The sequence below is a fragment of the Aulonocara sp. 'chitande type north' Nkhata Bay genome, linkage group LG20, assembly GCF_057382095.1.
Source record: "Aulonocara sp. 'chitande type north' Nkhata Bay isolate Kocher_YH1m ecotype deep benthic linkage group LG20, A_spYH_male_GT1.1, whole genome shotgun sequence".
Classification (NCBI taxonomy): Eukaryota; Metazoa; Chordata; class Actinopteri; order Cichliformes; family Cichlidae; genus Aulonocara; species Aulonocara sp. 'chitande type north' Nkhata Bay.
Window position 1 is genome coordinate 12,350,177 of NC_141363.1, and position 18,999 is coordinate 12,369,175.

At 40.8% G+C, this 18,999-nt stretch overlaps 1 protein-coding gene across 2 annotated transcripts in view; it reads right to left on the reverse strand.

Moving 5' to 3' along the window:
* Positions 1 to 18,999, reverse strand: part of LOC147305264 (V-set and transmembrane domain-containing protein 2-like protein) — a 47,785-nt gene that overhangs the window by 28,456 nt on the left and 330 nt on the right. The window contains exon 1 of one of the 2 annotated variants that reach the window (XM_086276767.1): positions 11,788 to 18,993. The exons of the other annotated variant lie outside the window; for it this stretch is intronic. The gene's annotated coding sequence lies outside the window, so the exon portion shown is untranslated. Of the gene's footprint in view, positions 1 to 11,787; positions 18,994 to 18,999 lie in introns of those variants that run through there. 2 annotated transcript variants of the gene reach the window in all.

Sequence of the window (18,999 nt, forward strand, 5' to 3'; positions counted from 1 at the left end):
GCTCCCAATGTTAGGCAGTCTCACAAAAAAATCAAGGTGATATACTGAAGAGGTTGGACAGAGGACAGACAGCGGCTGTGTGAATGCAATATGAGGATTGTTAGAGCCTGGCAGGCCTTCAATTTATTGCAGTGTCCTGATAGCAAAGCTGAACATAAATAATACTCCACTTCACTCCTATGTGAAACAGCTGAACTGTTGGGTCTCTGATTAACTATAAATACCAAGCAATACAGTTTGTTTAACAATCTTTTGTTAAAACCACATTTTTGAGACAAACAAGTTGCACGAACCAGAAATTTTCTAATAACTTTGCAGTCTCTCTGGTGGTAAAAGACCCTGAGGGCAAGAAGAAATGGCTAGATATAGCTGGGGTTGCCTCAAGACACAGCTTGGGCTCTGGAACCAATGTGAAGTTGCCCCTAGTGAGAGAAAACGGACAGGGGTGGGTATACTTGTGCCCATGGGGGTGTCTGTATGATGGGGTTTTCCCTGTGGATGAGAGGTTTGCTTTCCTGCAGCTTTACGTCAGGGAATGTGTCCTGACTGTTCTTATGTGCAAAACGACAGGTCAGTGTACCCAAGAGTTCCTTGGTGCTTGAGGGTGGCCCTGTTAGGGACCACATTGTCCTGCTCGGGAACATCTATACACATGCTGGCAATGACAGTGTGACCTGGGGGGGTGTGACTGGGAGGAATTCGCTGCCTGATCTGAACCTGTGCAGTATTTTGTTGCTCCTGGCTTCGGGAAGACCCAGGACATGAAGAGATCTTGTCTGTCAGATGACTTGGGGAATACATTGCTGTCCCCCTGGATGAGCTGGAGGAGGTGACTGTGGAGAAGGAGGTCTGAGCATATGGACGGAAGGATGTGCAGTCTCACTTCAATGTTGCTCATTACATTAAAAAAAAACATAAAAGAGTGCCTCAGGATTCAAGACAGCAGCTCAAGAAGCTGAGGGTAGGAAATAGGTACTTGGCCTACTTTTTGAAAGTTCCCTAGAATTTTAAAGAAAATCACATTTGATTAATCAGAGGTGAAAAAACACACCGCCTGTGATAGGCGAGTGCCTGCCCTGCCTGCATCAGGACCGGATCTTTTCATCTTCTCTGCAGCTGCCACATCAGTGACACCTCCGCCACATTAACGTGCAGAAAGGGAGAAAAGGAAGAGAGAAAAAGTGGGGGTGAGACGAGTGTGAGACACAGCCAAAAAAGATTGAAAGAAAGACAAAAAAAAACCCAAAAGAGAGAGCATGACTTTGACACAGCAGATTAAAAAAGAATAACAGGCGTGAAAAGTGTCACATCTAATAGGGACACGACACATCAGGCCTCCTCCGAGACGCCGAGCTGTCACACAGGAACAACTCTCTCTAAAAACAGAACGAGCGGCGGCGTTGCGGTGCTAATCAGAGGCGACGTTGGGAATACAACTCCTCAGTTGTAATCTATTTGCAGCAGCGACACTGAGCTTCATTTGGAGCAGATTTCATTTGCAGTGTTTGTCTTCCTGAAACTACAATTTGGTTGAGCTAATGAGTTTGATGTATCGCACATCTCAGGACAAAAGCAAGACATCACAGCTTATCAGGGGCTCACTGTTACAGGCACAATAACGTTTAATCCAAAAAGTTGTGAATTAGTTATTTGATCAGCTCTTTATCCATGTTTGAAATACGGGAAGACGTTATAGTAATTTGGCCGTAGAACTTCCAATAAAAAATATGTTTCCGTTCTGTCCATTTAGGATCTTTGGAACTCAAGAATTAGTCATAATAGGCAGAAATGATATCTCCGCTGACTGTTAATTCTCTTATTAATATCATATCACATCTTTCATAATGAACAAAAGCTATTCTCACATACACTTCCTGGTTCAGTCTTTCTCTTCATTCTACATCAGCAAATTGATTTATACTAGGAAGCAGTTTCACTCTAACTTATAAAAGCAATGGATCCAGTTTCAACTTGAACAAAAGACTCAACTCAGTGTCCACTTTAGTCACTTGTTTTGATTCTTTGAGTTCTATTTCCCCATCCTCATAAGAAAACTGCTAAATATTCAATATTTGTGAACAAGATGTTCTAGATGCACATGTCTTTTTAAGGCAACATGGCAGAAAGACTGAAAGTGGACTTGAAACTGACAATGATAACAGAAGTCGCTGCTTGCATGCAAAAGACCCCCAGTTTGAGACTGGAAGGGGACGAATCCAGTCTCAGGTGATCACAGGCTACTGTATTCCTTGTGCCACTTGAAGCCTGAATGAATGGGAGGGTTATGTCAGAAAGGGTATATGGTGTAAAATGAAATCAAATATGTAGGTCCAAATGCATGGCAACTCCTTGGAAATATGGGAGAGGCGGAGAGTACAATTTAGAATAAGTTGCTTTTTCTTTAATTTTATTTCTTCACAGGTTTTCTCAATTTACTACAGGAGCATTTCTATATAATAAAGGTTCAGTTTCCCCATGATATCTCAGAGTGTTTAATATCAGATAATAGATACATTAACAGGTCATTAGGCAGTAGTTTTATTGGTACAGTCCTCTTAACAGCCAGTGGGATGTATGTGGCCTACAAGGTATGAAATGATTACAGTGCATTTCTTTATTACCAATTACAAAACCGCTAAAACATGCTATGCTAAAGCTATTTTAACACATGGCTAAACTGGGTTTTTTTTCTACTTTTATATGAAGGCAAAACATTAGTCTACGTAGGCAATAACACTGAATAGACACGTCCCTGAAAATGCCAAGTAAATCATCAATAAAAACGACAACAATTACAACTGATAACAGCACAGCATCTCTGCCACTGTAGAGGCTGTGATAATGGTCAAAAGTATGAAGACCCACATTATAAAATACAAAAACTATTGTTTACACCTCAAAGTTGAATTTTCACAAAGCGCAAAATACAAGAATTGGGTACATTGTAACTTCCGTTGTAATTTTGTACACTCTGCGTGGTCTCCCCTCTCATATTTAAAGAACAACCCTGTTTCTGAGTGTTTAGTTTGTGGGTCAAAAGTCTAAACGATCCAACAATCCAAACGATTTCCACAAACGGAGAAATCAGCGTTTAGCACGTTCACACCTTCTTGAACACATTTAGGCTATTTTATGAGTCACATAAGCTGAACTATCAGTGCAACACAGAAAAAAGGTCCATTGTTTATAGAAACTGTGCTAATTAAAGCTTGTTAAATCAATTATATATTACACATTGCACTTGTGATTTACTAAATGTTCTGGCACAAACAGATTGTCTACACATTGGGAAATAAAGGATACATTTATATAATATAAATTAATTTATATATTATTGCATTTATTTTATTTTATAAACTTTGATATTACATTTAGATATTATAAACCAAAGCGTTGTAAAATAATATACGACATTTCTGTCTGCTAGAGGCCAAATCAGGTTTTCTGGCCACTGTGATGTTGGTGCCATTTACTTTAAAGCATGCACACCCACACCATTTTTAAATCCTGAAGACATTTACCCAGAAATGTACTGGAACAAAGAATAAAATGGCCACAGAACTGCACTGAAAGAATTCTAACAGAGGAAACAGGGACATTTCCAAATGTACTGCTAAGAACCATCATCTCTAGCCAAAGCATCCCTCCAGTCAAAAGGTGATCTGATATGCAACATATTCTCATCACTAATCCCTTGTCTGCAGTTTGAGCTTCAGCAGCGAGCAGTTTCATGCCTAAAGCATCCCTCTAGTAGCAATTCAGCTGGATATGCAGCATGCTCTCATCATGCTAGCGTGTCATGTTTAGGGCAATGTAGCTCCAGTATTGAGCAGCATCCTCTCTAGCCAAACTGTTCATTTCTAAGCTGCACAGCCAGATGCTGACAGAAATCCACCCAGGGGACGGTTAAGCACAGCTCTGAGTGGCCTCATCCACAGCCTTTGTGTTGTGGCAGAATATTCTCAGCATGTCTCGGCTGGAAAACACTCAAAATTCTTTCACTGTTGAGGTGCTTTGCCCCTCGTTCTAGTAGATGCCTGTTGACTTTATTTTCATATAGTGCTGGCTTTCTTGCTGAGACTCTTAGGAGAATAGGAGTTTGCTTAATTTAGCAAAAACATTAGGAGCAGGAGAAAACAGCTTGGCTATTAAATAAACAAACAAAGGTTTAAACAAGCTCCTCATAAGCTAATAATTTTTTTTTCTTGATTTTTGCTAGTTGGAGAGAGCCCATTTCTCTTGTTAGGTGACCTGGACTAACCATAATCTGCTTCCACTAATTATAGTTCTGTTCATCTTACTCTCATCAAGAAGGCTGAATCGTTCTATACAGAGTTTCAATACATAAAGTGCTTTGGTATATACACATATATTAAAGATAAAAACACGAACATGCATTAGAGTTTGCCAGGAAAGTTAACAATTCACACTTCAGTGACCAAATAACAACTTCTCCTTTATTCTTCTTAGCAAAGGCTAGTGATGCTTAATGCTGAAATAATTAGCAGTTCAACTCAGTTCAGCTAATTTCTTTACAAAGCACTAACGTTCAATGACAAATACTAAATTTATTGCATTACTCTTTCATATCACTTAAAATCATAAATTAAATTCATTTGGATTTGGAGAAACGGTCAGACAAAAGACTTAATTTAAGGCTAGGATAATAGGTATTATATTAAATAGCATGAACTGATTACTTGTTAATTAATTAAACAGAAACATTTTAACTGTAACTCTAACAGGCTGGTCCAGAGCTGTTATTTGCCATGCAACCAGCCATTACAAACCACACTGAGAAAATACATTTTCTCTTATGCACTTCTTCCGCACCAAGCTGAGTGAAATGCTATTAGTGTGTTTGTGTACATGTGCTTTTTCACATCTCATTCTACACTGCCCACAGGTATCAAGCTGTCCAACTCAGCAGCCCTTTGTAAATACCATGCAGGGCCTTGGACATGGCCAAGAGCTTATTAGTTGGACATGAAAGACAGAATTTGTGAATCACTGGCAGTCGGCTAAAGGAGGGAAAGAGCATGATTGGATTCAACAAGAGTGTCCCTGTCAGTGTGTGTGTGTGTGTGTAAACCCAGAACAATATTTTAAACAACTACGCACGTGCTCTGGTTAATTTAGCTCGAGTTTTGGTAATTGCAAACCCAACCACTGGCAGTAGATTCATTCACAGGCAGCAGTCCCACACAAATGTCCACACTTTGTATGTGTCCGTATACATTCACACCTGCTGTGTAAGGGAGAGGCTCTCTACAGCAGTGTAATTAGGCCTGGTATCTGCAGAAACATTTTAATGGATAACCCTGCTTGAGAATGGCCAGGGGCAGCACACGTAATTGAGCATGGTGTGTATATGTGCTGGCTTGTGTGTGTGTGTGTGTAATTCACAAAGGGAGGGCTACAAAAAGGGCAATTCTTGCTGCTTGCTTTGTTTTGTTTCAGCTTTCTTGATTATGTGTGCAGTAGCACCTAATGAATGTGGATTTCAAAGCACTGTGTCTTTGCGATCACACAGATACTCAAGGATCTGAGAAGAGATCTGGTGGGGGAAGCCAGTGATGCTTTCATTGTTTTTTCTCTCAACTGAGTGGGGGTAGGAGGTCGGGGCGAGTGTTACTAGATTTGATATGCGGGAGTTGACCTCTGAAATTAAAGGTATGCTCTCTTCCTTTTCATTTGTTTATTTGTGGCTACCTAAAAACTCATTCAGAGGTGTAACCAGGAAGTGCGCTGAGTAGCAAGACTTGAGGAACTTTAGTTGATGTCATTGAGCTGTCTGGTTTACACAGCTACAGTCTATAAGGACGTTTTTTACGGGACTCCGTGAAAATTGCATCCCATCATTTGGTAGCTTCCAGAACCACCTTTACCAGCAATAACCAGAAGAAACAGTAACAGTTATGACTTCATCAGTTTCTTATATCACTGTTGAGGAATTTTGGTACACTCTTATTTACAGCGCTGCTTCAGTTCATTATTTTTGGGCATTTGTTAGTGCACAGCTCTATTAAGTTCCTGCTACAACATTTCACTCAAGTTGAGATCTGGACTTTGACTGGGCCATTGCAGCACCTTGATTCTTGACTTTTTTTCTTTTTATTCCCAGCCATTCTGTCGTAAATTTTCCAGTGTGACTGGGATTTTTGTCATGTTGCATGACCCAATTTTTGCCAAGCTTTAGCTGTCGGACAGATGGTCTGGCATTTGATTCTAGAATACTTTGGATTTTGCCAAACATGGCTCTGTGCTTTATAGCCAAACATCTACACTTTGGTCTCGTCTGTTGGGACATTGTTCCAGAAGTCTTGCGGTTTGTTCAGATGCAACTGTGCAAACCTAATCTATGCTTTCATGTTCTTTTCACTGAGAAGAGGGTTTCTCCTGGCAACCCTTCCAAAACAGCCACAGTCTTTAGTCTGTTTCAGTCTTTAGTTCAGTTCTTTAATTGAATTTGAACTTGCTAACTTTGGTCTGTAGAGTCTGAGATGACTAGGAAGCTGCTGAGTAGTAAGACCTGGAATCGCAGAACTGCAAAGATTCCTGTGAAAACCAACTAATTTCTGACTATTAGCCAATGGACAAACTTTCACTAGCAACTTTTGGGTAGTAGTTACTTTCACAGAAGCTACAGGACGCTTATATCAAGAGCAACATACAGTATTTAAATCCAGCAATGATTTTAATTTTATCAAGCAGAAGCATTTGGTGACTTCTTCATCGTGCAATTTTCCAATTTCCCAAATTACCTCTGACACCTCAGCAGGGCAGGGCAAAGCTCATTGTTGGGCCTGAAAGGGTTTCATATTAAAGGCAATGCTGACTGAATAATGTAACCTTTCCATGCCGCTATTGAAACAGTGATTCAGAAAATCATCAGAATGTACTGTAAATGCTTGGTTTGATATCAGCCACATGAAAGAAGCAAACACATTAAAGCAATCTTCAAAGTCAGCTCCCCCCATATGATTGAAGTCATGGGAAGCTGCCTGCTGATTATGTCATGGGTTGATTTCAAAGGACTGACACGGGGCCCCATAACATCACAGCATATAGAACAGCAGGAGTCACTGTACTTTCTTGAGAGCCTCAAGTCCTTAAGAGGCAGTTGCCATGGTGAAGAATGGGTGTGTGAAACAATCAAAGTAACTTGCATTTGAGAAGTAGGAGCTAATGAAGCTCACATGCTGAAGGATAACTGCAGCCTGCATAAGCAAGGAGACCAAAGCTGACTGCTGCTGACAGGTTTTATCAGCTACACCAGGTGTTTTTACATATCCAGCTGATTGGTTTTCTAAAAGAGACTCCTCCAAAAAAGCCAACTTAAATAGGAATTTAATATGGATGTGATACTTCCCCTTACAAAGATCTGTGGCATGTGACTGAAAGGTCTGTAAAATTCACAAAGACTGGACTTTTATGTGAGCTCCTCAGGACTGTAGGATAATAAATCCCATGACACAGCATATTGATGCATCTTAGTTGAATTATTCATCAAAAGATTATTTACATGACGTAGTTTTGTTATTGCAGAAGTCAGACAGGTTGTCAATGTGACTGACATTGTGCTTCTTGTTGTAGCAGCCAAAACTACAGAGTTAGAATATGTATCTACCGCACATACCTGCTGCAACTGAGGACATCACGAGCAGCCTTTTCTGGCCTTCAGCAGAGCAGCTCATGTAATGAATATTACATGGTAGCTCAATGGACTTGGATGATTGTTTTCATAAGTCTAAACCGTAGCGCTAAATGATGAGTTCACTGCAAATGAGTGACGCGACAGCCTTGCAACCACACCCAAAGGTGGTGTGGTTGATTCATTCCAAGCTCAACAAAAATGAAAACCCAGCTTTTCATTTTATTTATTCCTTCACAATTATTTTCTTTTCTTCTTTGCACATAAAGCTTTGTGTGATGCCACAGTGCCATACAGCACCAGGATTTCATTCTTTCTTTTTCGGTGCATAATGTACAGCTTGGCCTAAAAGACTAAAATCAGTTCAGTTTTCCGTAAATGAGTCATAAGGAATCAACATTGAGCTAACTTGTAATACAGCTGCCTACTCTGGGAAAAAAAGCAGCAGAAATCAGAGGGACTCTTCAGAGAACAATGGTACTTCACTAAATTATGTGGCACCCCGCTGAAGGCTGAGGAGCTCTTTCAGGCTGCAAATGACTGATCCTGGACCATGGATACATAACGTTCCCCTCTTCGCCTGCCTCCTTCCTCCTCCTCCTCTTCCTGCTTCAGTGAGACTGCCAACAGATGAATCCTGCCAAGTGCCTCCCCAGGAGAAGTGTGTGTGTGTGTTTGTGTGTCACTCTCTCTGAGTCTGAGAGTCTTTGTTTATGTGTGTATGTCTCTACTTTGATGGCAACGTTGGCAGTAATGTGTCTAATGGAAGATAAGCAACACTCTCTCAGACAAGACTTCACAGCCTAGCACTTCGCTCAACATCATCATGCTGAGAGGGAATAGAGGGAATACTCTATCCCCCCCTCTCCATCACTTGGCACGTATACACACACACACACACACACACACACACACACACACACACAATTCAGTAGTGTACATCCATGCAAAGCGCACACACTGAGACACAGAACACAGAGGGTTTGGATCATCTCTGTCAAAGCTGGCTTTATCATTTCTCACACAGTGTCCACAGGGCTTCGCACGCCTGCACGCGCAGCACACATCCACGGGTCAGATGATGAGTTCCCGGAGATGAGTTTCTGTTATAGAGGGACACCTCAGAGAAAGTGTAGTTTTGGTAGCTGTCTGCAATCATTTCCCCTCCCAAAGTGTCCACCCCCACCTCCACCCACGCACACACAAAACCATAAAGTCTTTGTAAGTGAGCGCGGCAGAAGGTACTTGCACAGAAAGACAGAGTGAGAGTCCTTGACTGCCGGGTGACCCCCGCAGCTTGTTTGTGCCGATTTTGAAGAGAGTTCCGATCGAGGGAGAGGAGAGGTCTCGTAGTGTAGTACACACAACACGGCGAGCAGTGACAGCCGAGGAAAGGGAGGAAGAGGTGATGGAGGACACAGAAGGTCTAAGACCACATTGTCTAGCAACGAGCAAAACACCTGAACCGGTGCCATGCTTCCATACAGGTTAGCCACGTTTATCGTCTTCAGTGACTCCGTGTTGTTTTGTCAAATAATATCTTTTCTGGTCGCAGAACAACTATAAAATAGCAGGAGTGACATTTAAATGTTCTGGCCATTTTCTTTTTTTTTTTTTTTTTTAACTGGTCATTTTTTCTTAAAATCCATTATTTATTTAATTCACTTTCTACATGAATATAAAACAAACTGGGTGGAGCCACAGAACAGCAGCTTCACTTCAAAACCTGCAGGGTTAACCTTGTGCTTATTCACATCAGTCCAAGTACAGTAATGGCCTATTACAGTGGCAAGACTGCATAAGCCAGACTGTCCCTAAAGTCAGTCATTGTGTTATAATTTCATTAACTGCAATTTTGTTAGAGTTAATTGACTAAACTGATAAAATCCTTAAAGAGCAACTCACTGAAAAATGTATTCAAAAACACTATGAGCATTTAATTTTCACCACACAAAGACCGCCTGCGGTGCTCATGCACCTGTTACTGTCAGGAAATAAGTGACAATGTCTGTGACTAATCATATGAGTTTCTAAGACACTGTTAAATAATTACAATACTATCACAGCCCACCTCTGTTCGCCATACATTGGCTCTGTTTTAAAAGGCTACCCAGATAAATTGTGGCTGGCTACTCAGGTTAAGAGAGTGCTCTGGCCAGTCATCCTGGTCGCTTCACACGCCACCGCAATATCCTCACAGAATCATTTCCATTTATGCTTGCTGTTAAGGCCACTGCAGTATTCTCCTGAAGAACAGGCGTCACCACTAAGACAATACACTCACATCAACTCTGATAAAGGAAGGGTCAAAACTGGAAGCAATGACATTGCAGTGTTTTTTCCAAAGAGGTTCTAGTTTTCAGACTGCTCCAACACATCCCTCTGTATATCTGTGTCGCTATCAGCGTTGCTGTGAAACGACAGTGAATGCCACCGGATGTGACATCATTTTTGGCGCATGCCACTGTGCGACAGGGAGTAATCGGTGAGCATAAAAGCACTCTTTACCCCATTGACTTGCACTGCCGCTGGTGGCTGTAACTTTTGTTTGGCTCTGTTTCTCTTAGCAAGCAACCTGTAGTAGGTGGAGAACTGGTTCATGTGTCACTATCAGTGTTGGGTAAGTTACTTTAAATTAGTAACTTAGTTACATTACTAGTTACTTCTATCAAAAGTAACTCAGTTACTTCAAGTTACTCGTTACTTTCAGAGTAACTAGTTACTAGGGAAAGTAACTTTTGTTTTACTCAGAATTCTCTTGTTAATGTGTTGCTTCCGTAACTGGATATCCAGCAAGATTGCCATTCTTCTAGCTTGCTTACGTGCCACAAGTGCACTGTGCCACCTACCAATAGAAAGGAAAAAATAATGTGCACATTTCCACGAGAGAAATCCCACGCCTGATTCTATCCTAGCCTGCTTTTTACATCCAACACAAAAACTGCAGTCGTGGTGCTTTCGATTGTACTCAGAACTCGGAAATTCTGCCTTCTGAATAGGAAGATGTAGGTAACACCAGACTGCAGATGAGCTGCATACAGGGCTGGACTGGGACAAAAAATTCGTCCCGGGCATTTTGACTAGAGACCGGCCCACCATTATAGGAAAAATCATAAAGCCTTTGAATGAAAATAAGCACTGTTGTGACAGTGATGTTCACTGTTTTGATGGTATATATGTATCAATCTATCAATTGTTTGTTGTAAGACTCAGATAATTATTTTTTTAAAAGTGACATTTTAAATGAGAATAAGAAAGTATTTCTTTGTGCCCCCCTTTCCCTTTTAATGCCCTACATGGACCCCTGGCAACACTTTGCTAGACCCACCCCTGCACAGTTACCAGCTGTCAGCTACTTAGAAAAGGATCCTGGTGTTATTTGTCTCTCAGAAACAGTTCATAACTTCCCTTCAACTCATTCATGTCATCTAAAAGGTAAACCTGTTTCTCCATCACCTGTTCAGCTCTGATGATCCAGTAAGGACATCTCCTGGTTTCATCTTCATGTTTCCCTCTCATCACAAAACCAAACCATATCATGACCAGCAGCTTTACAGCTGTGGCTCCAGCCAACATCAGCTGATACTAGAAACTAATATTAAATAACTTCTAACAACAGCTGATCAAGCTTAAACGTGCTGCTGTTGTTTACTGCGACATCTGCTGGTTTCCTCTTTCTGGCGCAAAGTGGGCGATAAACAAACAAGAGAGAAAAGCCGATCAGCTGATCATTGATCAGTTTCATGATTGAAGTAGAAACAGGAGAGAGATGGTGAGAGGATGAGAGAAGAAGAGGCAACTGTGCAGCAAAGACACAGAGTAACTCCAGTTTTGTGTCTTTTTCATTGTAGCTGAAACATAAACTGTGTTCCTTTTCACCTCAATACGAAACGCGTGATATTTTCTTTGAATACAAGACGATTCCGTTTTTTACTGGACGGTTGGCAACTCTAATAATTAACCTTATGAACAAAATAAAGTTCAACATCAGTAACATAGCACCCACCCAGCTGTATAGAAACTCCGTCATGCTAGCTAGCACGCAGTACGAAAAAGTCAGCATAACGAAAATAAACTCCACCTAAACTTGGTTCATATCTGACCCAGATGGACTGCAGGTCGTAACTTCTTACCTGAAGTTCAGTTCACCTGACACTCTCGGACCGGCGGCCGCTTCGGGTCTCTCCTCTTGCCTCCCTTTTCCTTCATCCACCTGCTGGCTTCCACCACTTGCTAATGTTATTGAATTTGTGGAAGCTCCGCGATAGCCACCACACGAAGTAACGAATAAGCCTACCTAAATCCCAGTAACGAGTAACGCGTTCCCGGTTTTGGCATAATAACTAGTTACCGTGCTCGTTACCACAATAATAACGTAGTTACTGTAACGCGTTACTTAATAACGCGTTAGTCCCAACACTGGTCACTATGCACACCAAGGCTACAAAGAACAGGGACTACTTTTACCAGCTGCAGATATCTGAGAGGCAGAAGCGTATGGATCTGTTCTGTTGTCTGTGATGGTTCTCAGTCATCCAGGTCATCGTAGTCTAAGGAGCTTGAAAAGAAAAGCGTCTCTTGAAGACGTTTCACCTCTCATCTAAGAAGCTTCTTCACTTCTGAACTGAATTGAGCATAAATAAAATCTAAATCACCACACAGTCATCATGTAGCTATAACTTGACTATGCTTAGATAAACAGCTAAAGTAACAAAAATCGCATTAGTGTCCAAAACTATATTGAAGTAACGTTATTATGGATGGTCCCATCTAAGACTCTTTGCTGGCTTGGTTTAAGCTCAGGATACTTTAAGGAAAGCAATTTAAATCTGACTGTGAAACAAATCAAAAACTTGAGCAGTCGTGCTGTGCTGAGACTAACAATACCAAAGTAGCTACCCACCAAGTTGCTGATCATTACCAACCCAGACCCTCCAAAACACCACTTTCAGCTAGTCTTTAATTGTGTTAATTAAAGCAGCTCTCAAGGTTTTGAGAGTTTGTTTTCAGAAATGCTAAATATGTTCACTCTCAGCAGTGCCTAGGTGTTTATTTGCTTTTGGTAACTGAAGGAGCCTTTGGGTTAATTATGCCACCCCTAGGAAGAAGCATGACCCATCAAACTGATTACGTCTATGACTACAACTAAGAGATTTCACATTTTATTTTATTACTTCAAAATAATAAATAATAATCTAGAGTTTCCACTACTTTGTGGCAGTGCTTGAAATGAAACAGCTATCATGAAGACGTAGCTATCCGCGAATTGCGAAGAGCAGGAAGAACCAGCGCCTCTTAATGTGAAAATATCACAAATTACCATTCTGAGTACACTTTGCTCACGAAAAGATGTGCAGGCAAAGTCGGGAAGACATGAAAAAGATTGATTTTTAACTCCTGAGAAAACTAAGCTGTGTATTTTGCAGAGGGAAGGTGCAGCTACAGTGGTAAGTTCTCTTCTTTGTGTAGTTTATCCTAGGCTGCCCTCCAGCACTTGTCTCCTCAGTGAGGAGTATATACTAAGGTCAGGACCTAAATGCATTGGCTCTACCTACTGCTGAGCACCAACAAGCTTTAAAACTGTCAGCCTGTCCCTCTCCCTCACCCGTCCTTCCTGTTTGTTCTGACACAGGCCTTCTTTTTCTATTTTTGAATCACTTTCTGTGCAGCACATTCACTGACAGTAGCAGAGAGACAGAGAGAGTATACGCCTGAAGGAAATTCAGGCTACAAAACCTATAAGGAAGAAAAACAACAACCCAACACATATTGTCAAATTAGCCATCTTATTGACAGTCTAATCATTTGAGAGGCAGAATAAACAGAGGCTTGTATATGGTGGTGCATCAAAGGAATGCTGATAGTTTCATTTCCAAATAATTAGATTTTTAGTGATTAATTGTTGTCTATGAGAAAACTGAAATTTTCACAGTTTTTCAAAAGCTATTGTTTTTCCCCATCAACACTAACAAAAAACAACCATATCTTATTTATGATGGCACCAAAGAGAAAAATCCAGCAACCTCAAATACTTAGCATTTTTTAAATAAATAATTCAAACAAATGTTTATCAAACCTGCACTCAATTCATCTGTTAATTGCCAAATCAATCACATTGATCAACAATGTTGTAAACCCCCATATGCAGTGTTGGGTTGGGTGTACAGCGCACTACACCCTGTGTCCTGAATCCTATTTATTATCCTCTTTAACTCATAACACAAAACTTTAACAGATCTTTAAACTGTAGATCACAGTTTTTGTTGAATATTGTAAAAATGAAGATATGCCTTGCTCTTGAAGCCAATATTCACCTTCTATGTATTAACCCAGGAAACCATCTTTTCCCCGGTGTTAACAAAGCAGCCTGAGACATAAAAAAAAAAACCCAACATTGATGCAATCACCTCAAGTTTGTTGCTCTGTTAAGAGTGGTTATTTCTGTAAGATGACGTGCAGCTGTGTACAACTCATCCCCAATGTTGCCATTTCCTCATGGCAGTTAGTTATGGTGGCTACATTTTACCGATGTTCCTAATCCCAGCTACAAAGCTCTGGCTGATTGACTGGAAACAGGATTCAATGCGCTCAGCTACTGATCTATTCTCCACCCACTCAAAGGAAGGATATGGCTACTAATTCAGGGGATGATGTCGAGAATCACATTAAGTTTCCAAATGCTTTATCAATGCTTTCCCATTAAAGTACGTTATTATAATCATGGGGCTGGCTTAATAAGCCGTAAAATTTAGCACTAAACAGTAACACGTGCAGTGCATTTATTTTGCGTCTAAAGAATTTATCCTGTGTTCTCTTGGAAAGGCTAGTAAATGCATGGTCCACGGTCACGAGGCCAAAGTTGAAGTATGACTCACTAACAGACTGAGGAGCAGATGTGAAAACTGAAACACTGCGCTCATTTTCTTCATTACCTTTTATTTAACTGAATATTGTTACAAAATCTCTCTGAGATGAAGCAGCTGTTTTGGTAATTATTCCCGAAAAAGCAAAGACGATGCATTGTTTACTCAGTGCTACTGGGATAGGTGCCCATATTAGCTGACCCAGTTCAGTCTTCTATATAAGTAACAGTAATTCAGTGCACCTGACTGGCTTTTTTTTTTTTTTTTTTTTTTTACGACAGCCATTCTTCTTTGTAGTCACTGCAGTGATGATGTATGGAGCCCCAGTATCATGTACTGAGTCACCACCATCACATGTGAACCGCGAGTGCGGCGATGAGCAGACATCGACATTTGGTGTGCGATTCCATAGAAGACAGGAATAAACCCTGCAAGCTGCTGCGCAGTGTTTGCCAGTGATACTGTGTTGGCTGCTGTTAAATTTTTAATAGTCTAACAGTATTGTGATGTCATTAATTGGTGCTCCAGTTTGCCTTCAGTGAAAGTCCCATCTGCACCTCCTATATTTATAATGCAACAAATCCTCAAAAAGGGCGTTTCAGTCGGTAAGAACAGTTGTAAAGGAGGTGTAACCATCACAGTCTGTGGCTGCATGTGTGCCAGATTGTTTGGGGTGGGGGGATATGCTCGTGCACCTATTTACTATATTCTTCTCAAATAACTGTCACTTTGTGGAGGGGCAGCCATGTCTGAAGCCTTTTAAGACAGTGCAGCAGCCACAAAACATGATGGAGCGTGATTCACTTGTTGAACAGAGAAAAATAGTTAATCCAATCTATTAATGGGAATGTGGTGCTGGTTTCTCTGGTGGCAAAGGTCAACTTTTGTGAAGATAAATGAATGGTGTTAAGTGAAGGCTCACAAACATCTATTCTTTAACATGACCTGTTTTACCTCGGAAAATGGTTTCATGCTGAATAAAAGGGGTTAAAGATGAGACATAGACAGCTCTGGTAATGTTATTCAAACTTGAGCTGTTTTCTTATTACTTTCTTTCTTTTCTTTTTTTTTGTTTGACATTGTTATTTTCCCCCAATGGCTCATTTACCCTCACTGATTGGAAGCCAATTGATTGGTTGGAATAATGGCTTCACATCCTCCTAATTAGGAGTTAATTGAAAAGTATCAAAGACTAAAACAGCGTCTGGGCAGATGCAGACAGGAAATCCTTGCTCGATTTTCATAAAGTTCAAGGCTGTTTTTCTTTCGACACTTTTATTTGCTTCTCTTCGTTCCCACTCTTTTGTATACAGCTCATGCAGGAAAGGAAAAGCGAGGATGAATTATGACCCCCAGAGGCTCAGAAACCACAAATACGATCCAAATGGGAAAGAAAATGAAGGTCTCTTGATTTCCCTCAGTTGACCCTGTCGTGCCATTTGTTGAACATGACTCACGGTGGTGCAGCTCATGCTGTGAATACACCTCATAACTATGGATGTCATGGCAAAATTGTCTTCTGCAAATACAAAGGTGTTAACTGAGTAAAGGTGGGTTTATCCCCATCAAAATCGCTGAACCTTCATCGCTCCTACCCTCCTCACTCATTATGAAAAACAATCCATTTGAAAATCCTATTAGACTTAACTCCATACCACAGTATTATGCACTGTGCTTTACTAATTATTACATTGCAAGGCCATTTAGTATTTCAATTAGGAACTAGACTACATGAATCTGGTAATACACTTGGTTCTGCAGGAGTTTTAAATCTCTTGTTGCCCTCCTCTTTTCTCTCATTTTTACCCCCAGGATAAAACAAAAACAAGTGTATCTGCACACACTCATTTCCATAAAAATCCTGCACATCCACTGTCCTAAAATATGTCTTCCCACAAGCACGTTATTCAGCTTGAAGTAAGGAGTCAGAGTCCTTATTTTACAGATGCACCGTGACCTGTCATGAAATATTTTTCATGTTGGTCCATATGGAACAAAATGATAAATATTTTAAGCTGAAATGCTAGTGTTTCGCTAAGATGTGACTACAAAGGGGGTGAAGGATCTAATGAATGGTGTATATAATGAGAATCCAGCTCAGACTTTACACCAGGTTGGATGCTGCTAAATCATGTTGCCAGAGGGAGTCCCTGTGGTGACCACAGAGCATCCAATATATTTGGATCCCTGCAGGCACAACCTTAAGGCAGCCCCTTAACAAATATATAGTGAGATAGTGATGATCCCAGACAAACGTCTTAATGATATGTGGATACGGACAGCCTCATCCATCTGTAAACGTTAAACAAAAACATGTGACATGGTTAACTGTTGAGGGGTCAAAGGTTTTTCCTCCATAAATGAGCACCTGTTAACATGTGACTACGATCTATATATAAAACCACATTAAGGAGTTCAGCTCAGCTTGTTACAGAACCACATTCATCAAATTCAATTTAAAAAATTTTGAATTTGATGACTTTTAAAGGTACAGTATGTTGAACACGTTAATCTAGAAGGGGGTGCTGTTGCTTCAAAAAAAAAAAAAAAAAAAAAAGCAAAAAAAAAAAGCATGCAGTGGCTGTTCCAGACCCAAAGAAGTGCAACTTTTATGTCTTAGCCCAACTTAGTTTCATCTCCACTGGACGTGGACATCTGCAACCAATGTTTATGTCTAGCAACAAATCATCCAACAGTAAACCTGCATGGTGATCTGCTGGTGGAGCTACACAAATTATTTTTGCTACTGGAAGTAAGCCTCCAGACCTCTGCACGGACTGATGCTGATGGCCGGGGTGTCAGTGAGGGGTGGCAAGTGCTGTAAGCAGAGTGTAAGGAGACATACCTGCAGCCATTAGTGCTAGGTTAAAAAAAATCTCTCCAGTGGCTCCTCACCAGAAGATACAGCATCTGCTGCTTTTCTACTTCATTCATCATTGATCTGCCCTTCAATATGATTGACAAGTAGCCAGAATTATTGACTCTGTAAAGGAAAAGAATGTGATCTCTGCTGCTTATTTCTTCTCATGTTGGACAGAAGAATTAGATTATGCTAGGTTCACAGCAGCATTATAAAATGGACCAGCACTAGCTAGTTAGTGTGCTTACAGACTGAAGCCTGGATTGGTTGCGCGCACGGACAGCTAGAGACCTGAAGGCTGAATAGTCATTCCTGTTATACTTCTTTGAAGTCCACTGCCTGAGCAAATGCGTATTTGGTGCACCGTGATGTGAATTCTCTGCAGACTAGTTCCTCGCACTTACTGTTTGGTGATGTTTATGCCACAGGGACCCAATTGGACCCTAGACACAGGAAGTATAAAATCCTTTTCACAATAAGTCTTTGATTGTTTTGGGTATTTTTACATTTAGTTGAAACTGGCACTTCCTTTTTAACATTTTAAACTAATAATCCTACATATTACACCTTTCAAATGTGAAATTTGTAGGAGTATTATAGATATTTAGGATTATTTTCTGTTTTTGTTTTTTTGTTTTGTCAAAAATATCAACATTTTCACAGCTCTGGTTTCAGCCACTTCTCCATTATTTTATATTTATGCCTTTGTTTGAGAGACCTTGCATCTCATTTTTGATGTAATCATGTTTTAAGGTGCATTTTTACATTACAAATGGCGTGCCTTAGAGTCTGAGTGCACATTTACCACTGAAAGAAAAGTGTACTTCTTCTTTTTTCGACCCAGACAAACACAACCCTGCCAAGCACATCTGCCAAGCTGGCAGCATGACACCTGTGGAGATTGGCAGGCTCAGCCAAAGTTGCCAGGACAAACTGGGGAGCTGTGGCATTCACTGTGTGTTTGACTTTATGACATAGCCGAGCGTAAACCCTGGAGGCCATTTAGGAAAGCTCCTGCTGAGAAAGAAGGGGGGCTGATCCAAGCCAGATCAAAGGTTCCTCAGTAAAGATTTTACTCGGATATGACAAGAGAATATTAACATCCACCTGTCAGCTGGCATCACCTCTCCTCTGGCGGGATGAATCACGCACTGATCAGGAGGCAGGAGGATGAGCAGAACTGGTGGAAAGCCGCAGCACTCAGAGAAAACAAAATCATGCCAGTCATGAGGGCTGGCTGGCTCGCCATGCATCACAAGATCACAACTCATTAAAATGGTGATCACATGAATCAGATTTCACTGGAAATGGTCTAAATTTAAATGATAAAGCTTGCTCTCTGACTGGTTGATGAACACTTTTTGTATTTCCAATTTTATGCATGAACGCAAAACAAAAACAACAACAACAAACAGAAGCACTTTTAGTGACCTAAACACACACACAAAGAAAACACACATTTGCACTAGTTGGCATCATCATCGGCACCAGCCTCAAGCCCATGCGATGCTCTTTTGTTTAATTCCACCTCTGCATATGAGCAGATGGCATCACCTGTGCCACCCTCTCCACAGCCTCCTTTTCCATGAAAGAAAAGAAGTCCGAAGCGGAGCTCACACCTA